At 40.4% G+C, this 5,629-nt stretch overlaps 1 long non-coding RNA gene across 1 annotated transcript; it reads right to left on the bottom strand.

Annotated features, from left to right (window-relative positions):
* Positions 1–539: 539 nt before the first annotated feature.
* Positions 540–2,044, bottom strand: LOC132502181 (uncharacterized). The gene is made up of 3 exons (XR_009534406.1): positions 1,658–2,044; positions 1,333–1,382; positions 540–617 (listed from the first exon to the last, which is right to left on the bottom strand). It is a non-coding gene; the product is annotated as an uncharacterized LOC132502181 (long non-coding RNA).
* Positions 2,045–5,629: the final 3,585 nt, after the last annotated feature.

The following is a 5,629-nucleotide window of genomic DNA, read 5'->3' as shown; positions in this document are numbered from 1 at the left end:
AGAACTCCAGGTCCCCACAGTGATGTCAGGCCAGCTCCTGGCTGTCAGGGGCTGCTCCTCTCTTCCTTATGGTTTTCTCTTTGTTTTAACTTAACAATGTTGTGGACCTTTTTTCAAGTCAATATTGGGTCTAATTTAACCAAATTTCTCTTATTGAAGAATTGGATTTTTCTAACATTTTAGGCATATAAAATACTAAAATGAAAACTTTTAGAAATATGTCTTTGCACACTTATGCCATTATTTCCTAAAAATAATCAATATCCAGAAGTGTAATTATTAGGTCAAATGATACATACATTTTTATGTTTTTAAAAGATATTGCCAGAATGCCTTCCATAGAATCTGTACTAATTTCACATCCAACAATAGGATAGGAGAATACCCAATTCCCCACAAACCCTTGTCAGCGCAAAGTATCATCCACCTTTTTTAAAATCTTTGCTAGTTTCACAGACAGAAAAACATCTTGTTTTTATTAAAGTTTTATTATGTAAAACTGGATACACAAAAAAGACCATATAAGGCATATATATGTCTAGACTGTCTCAGTATCTTCAGGGGAGTCCACTTAGAGGTACAAAGTTTTTGTTGGTGTCTCAAGTCTGTTTGTCTAGCTGCCAGTTAAGAAGAGATGTAACAGGAGATTAGCTCAAGATAGTGGAGTAGAAGGACGTGAGTTCACCCCCTTCTTACGAAAACACCAAAATCACAACTAACTGCTGAACAACCACTGACAAAAATACGCTGGAACGTACAAAAAAAGATACCTTACATCCAAAGACAGAGAAGAAGCCACTGGGCTTCCCTGGTGGCGCAGTGGTTGAGAGTCCGCCTGCCGATGCAGGGGACACGGGTTCATGCCCCAGTCTGGTAAGATCCCACATGCTGCAGAGCAGCTAGGCCCGTCAGCCATGGCCGCTGAGCCTGCGTGTTCGGAGCCTGTGCTCCACAACAGTGAGAGGCCCATGTACCGCAAAAAAAAAAAAAAAAAAGAAGAAGAAGCCACAACGAGCCGGTAGGCGGGGCACAATCTTGAATCGTGATAAGATTGAATCCCATACCCACCAGGTGGGCAACACACAAACTGGAAAACAATTATACCACAGAAGTTCTCCCATAGGAGTGAAAGTTCTGAGCCCCACGTCATGCTTCCCTGCCTGGGGGTCTGCCAGATAATCTGGCTTTGAAGGTCAACAGGGTTTGATTGCAGGACTTCCAAAGGACTGGGAGAAAGAGAAACTCCACTCTTGGATGGCACACAAAGTCTCAGGCACACCAGGACCCAGGGGTAAAAAGCAGTGATCTCATAAGAGACAGGGCCAGACCTACCTGCTAGTATGGGAGGGTCTCCTGCAGAGATGGGGAGCAGCTGTGCCTCACTGAGGGGACAAAGACACAGGCAGCAGCAGTTCTGGGAAGTACTCATTAGCGTGAGTCCTCCCAGAGACTGCCATTAGCCCCACCAAACAGCCTGTAGGCTCCAAGGCTGGTATGCCTCAGGCCAAACAACCAACAGGGCAGGAACACAGCCCCATCAGTAGAAAAGTGGCTTAAAATCTCCCAGAGAACAGCCCTGCCCACCAGAGGGACAAGACCCAGCTCCACCCACTACTGAGAAGGAACCAGACCCTCCCATCAGGAAGCGTGCACAAACCTCTTAGACAGCCTCATCCATCAGAGGGCAGACAGCAGAAGCAAGAATGACAATCCTGCAGCCTGCAGAACAAAAACCACAATCACAGAAAGTCAGTCAAAATGAGAAGGCAGAGGAATTTGTCCCAGATGAAGGAACACGATGAAACCCCAGAATAACGACTACGTTTAAGCGGAGCTAGCCAACCTACCAGAAAGAGTTCAGAATAATGATAGTGAACATGATCCAAGATCTCAGAAAAAGAATGGAGGCAAGGATCAAGAAGATGCAAGAAATGTTTAACAAAGACCTAGGAGAACTAAAGAACAAACAAACAGAGATGAACAATACAATAACCGAAAGGAAAAATACACTAGAAGGAATCAATAGCAGAAGAAGTGAGGCAGAAGAACGGATAAGTGAGCTGGAAGACAGAATGGTAGAAATCACCACTACAGAACAGAATAAAGAAAAAAGAAGAAATGAAGACAGTCTAAGAGACTTCTGGGACAGCATTAAATGCACCAACATTTGCATTATAGGGGTCCCAGAAGAAGAAGAAGAGAGAGAGAAAGGACCTGAGAAAATATTTGAAGAGATAATAGCTGAAAACTTCCCCAATCTGGGAAAGAAAAGTCCAGGAAGTGCAGAGAATCCCAGGCAGGAGAAATCCAAGGAGGAGCACACCAAGACACATAGTAATCAAATTGACAAAAATTAAAGACAAAGAAAAAATATTAAAAGCAACAATGGAAAAATGACAAATAATATACAAGGGAACTCCCCAAATGTTATCAGCTTATTTCTCAGCAGAACCTCTACAGGCCAGCAGGGAGCAGCACAATATATTTAAAGTGATGAAAGGGAAGAACCTACAACAAAAAATACTCTACACAGCAAGGATCTCATTCAGATTCGACAGAGAAATCAAAAGCTTTACAGACAAGCAAAAGCTAAGAGAATTCAGCACCACCAGAGCAGCTTTGCAACAAACCCTAAAGGGACTTCTCTAGGCAGGAAAGAGACTAGCAACTTAAAACAACCTTGTACATATATAGACTGCTATAACAAAACCTCATGGGAACAGCAAATCCCAAAACTACAATAGATACACACACACAAAAAGAAAAAGCAACCCAAACACAACACTAAAGATGGTCATCAAACTACAAGAGAAGAGAACAAGAGAGGAAGGGAGGAAAAAAGACCTACGAAAACAAACCCAAAACAATTAACAAAATGGCAATAGGAACATACATATCAATAATTACCTTAAAAGTAAATGGATTAAATGCTCCAACCAAAAGACACAGACTGAATGGATACAAAAACAAGACCTGTATATATGCTGTCTACAAGAGACCCACTTCAGGGCCTCCCTGGTGGCGCAAGTGGTTGGGAGTCCGCCTGCCGATGCAGGGGATACGGGTTCGTGCCCCGGTCTGGGAGGATCCCATGTGCCGCGGAGCGGCTGGGCCCGTGAGCCATGGCCGCTGAGCCTGCGCGTCCGGAGCCTGCGCGTCCGGAGCCTGTGCTCCGCAACGGGGGAGGCCACAACAGTGAGAGGCCCGCATACCGCAAAAAAAAAAAAAAAAAAAAAAAAAAAAAAGAGACCCACTTCAGACCTAGGGATACATACAGACTGAAAGTGAGGGGATGGAAAAAGGTATTCCACACAAATGGAAATCAAAAGAAAGCTGGAGTAGCAATTCTCATATCAGACAAAATAGACTTTAAAATAAAGACTGTTATAAGAGACAAAGAAGGACACTATATAATGATCAAGGGATCAATCCAAGAAGAAGATATAACAATTGTAAATATATATGCACCCAACATAGGAGCACCTCAATATATAAGGCAAATACTAAGAGCCATAAAGGGAGAAATCGACAGCTACACAATAATAATGGGGGACTTTAACACCCCATTTTCATCAATGGACAGATCATCCAGAAGGAAAATCAATAAGGAAACACACGCCTTAAATAACACATTAGACCAGATGTAATTTTCTTTTTTTGTGGTATATTTGTCTGGTTTTGGTATCAGGGTAATGGTGGCCTCATAGAATGAGTTTGGGAGTTTTCCTTCCTCTGCAATTTTTTGTAACAGTTTCAGAAGGATAGGTGTTAACTCTTCTCTAAATGTTTGATAGAATTCGCCTGTGAAGCCATCTGGTCCTGGACTTTTGTTTGTTGGGGGTTTTTAAATCACAGTTAAAATTTCAGGCCAACATCACTGGTGGACATACACACAAAAATCCTCAACAAAATACTAGCAATCCAAATCCAACAATACATTAAAAGGATCATATACTATGATCAAGTGAGATTTATCCCAGGGATGCAAGGATTTTTCAATATCCGTAAATCAATCAGTGTGATACACTACATCAACAAATTGAAGAATAAAAACCATATGATCACCTCAATAGATGCAGGAAAAGCTTTTGACAAAATTCAACACCACTTATGATGAAAACTCTCCAGAAAGTGGGCATAGAGGGAACATACCTCAACATAATAAAGGCCACATATGACAAACCTACAGCTAACATTATACTCAACAGTGAAAAGCTGAAAGCATTTCCTCTAAAACCAGGATCAAGACAAGGATGTCTACTCTTGCCACTTTTATTCAATATAGTTTTGAAAGTCCTAGCTATGGAAATCAGAGAAGAGAAAGAAATAAAAGGAATCCAAATTGGAAAATAAGAAGTTAAACTGTCACTGTTTGCAGATGACATGATACTATACATAGAAAATCCTAAAGACACTACCAGAAAACTACTAGAGCTCATCAGTGAATTCGGTAAAGTTGCAGGTCACAAAATTAATACACAGAAATCTGTCGCATTTCTATACACTAAAAATGAAAGATCAGAAAGAGAAATTCAAGAAACCATCTCATTTACCATTGCATTAAAAAGAATAAAATACCTAGGAATAAACCTACCTAAGGAGACAAAAGACCTGCCTGTACTCCAAAAACTATAAGACGCTGATGAAAGAAATCAAAGATGACACACACAGATGGAAAGATACACCATGTTCTTGGATTGGAAGAATCAATAATGTCAAAATGATTATATTACCCAAGGCAATCTACAGATTCAATGCAATCCCTATCAAATTACCCATGGCATTTTTCACAGAACGAGAACAAAAAGTCTTAAAATTTGTATGGAGACACAAAAGACCCCAAATAGCCAAAGAAATCTTGAGAAAGCAAAATGGAGCTAGAGGAATTAGGCTCCCTTACTTCAGACTATACTACAAAGTTATAGTCATCAAAAGAGTATGGTACTGGCACAAAGACAGAAATATAGCTCAATGGAACAGGATAGAAAGCCCAGAAATAAGCCCACACACCTACGGTCAATTAATCTATGACAAAGGAGGCATGACTATACAATGGAGGAAAGACAGCCTCTTCAATAAGTGGTGCTGGGAAAACTGGACAGCTACATGTAGAAAATGAAATTAGAACACTCTTTAACACCACACACAAAAATAAACTCAAAGTAGATTAAAGACCTAAATGTAAGACCGGACACTATAAAACTCTTAGAGGAAAACACAGGCAGAACAGTCTCTGACATAAATCGCAGTAAGATCTTTTTTGATCCACCTCCTAGAATAATGGAAATAAAAACCAAAATAAATAAATGGGGCCTAATTAAACTCAAAAGCTTTTGCACAGCAAAGGAAACCATAAACAAAACAAAAAGACAACCCACAGAATGGGAGAAAATATTTGCAAACGATGTGACAGATAAGGGATTAGTCTCCAAAATTTACAAACAGATCATGCAGCTCAGTATCAAAAAAACAAACAACACAATCAAAAAATGGTCAGAAGACCTAATGAGACATTCCTCCAAAGAAGACATACAGATGGCCAAGAGGCACATGAAAAGATGCTCAATATAGCTAATTAGAGAAATGCAACTCAAAACTACAATGAGATATCACCTCACACCAGTCAGAA

The sequence above is a fragment of the Mesoplodon densirostris genome, chromosome 14, assembly GCF_025265405.1.
Source record: "Mesoplodon densirostris isolate mMesDen1 chromosome 14, mMesDen1 primary haplotype, whole genome shotgun sequence".
NCBI classification, from domain to species: Eukaryota; Metazoa; Chordata; class Mammalia; order Artiodactyla; family Ziphiidae; genus Mesoplodon; species Mesoplodon densirostris.
This window is presented reverse-complemented; position numbering and strand designations above follow the sequence as displayed.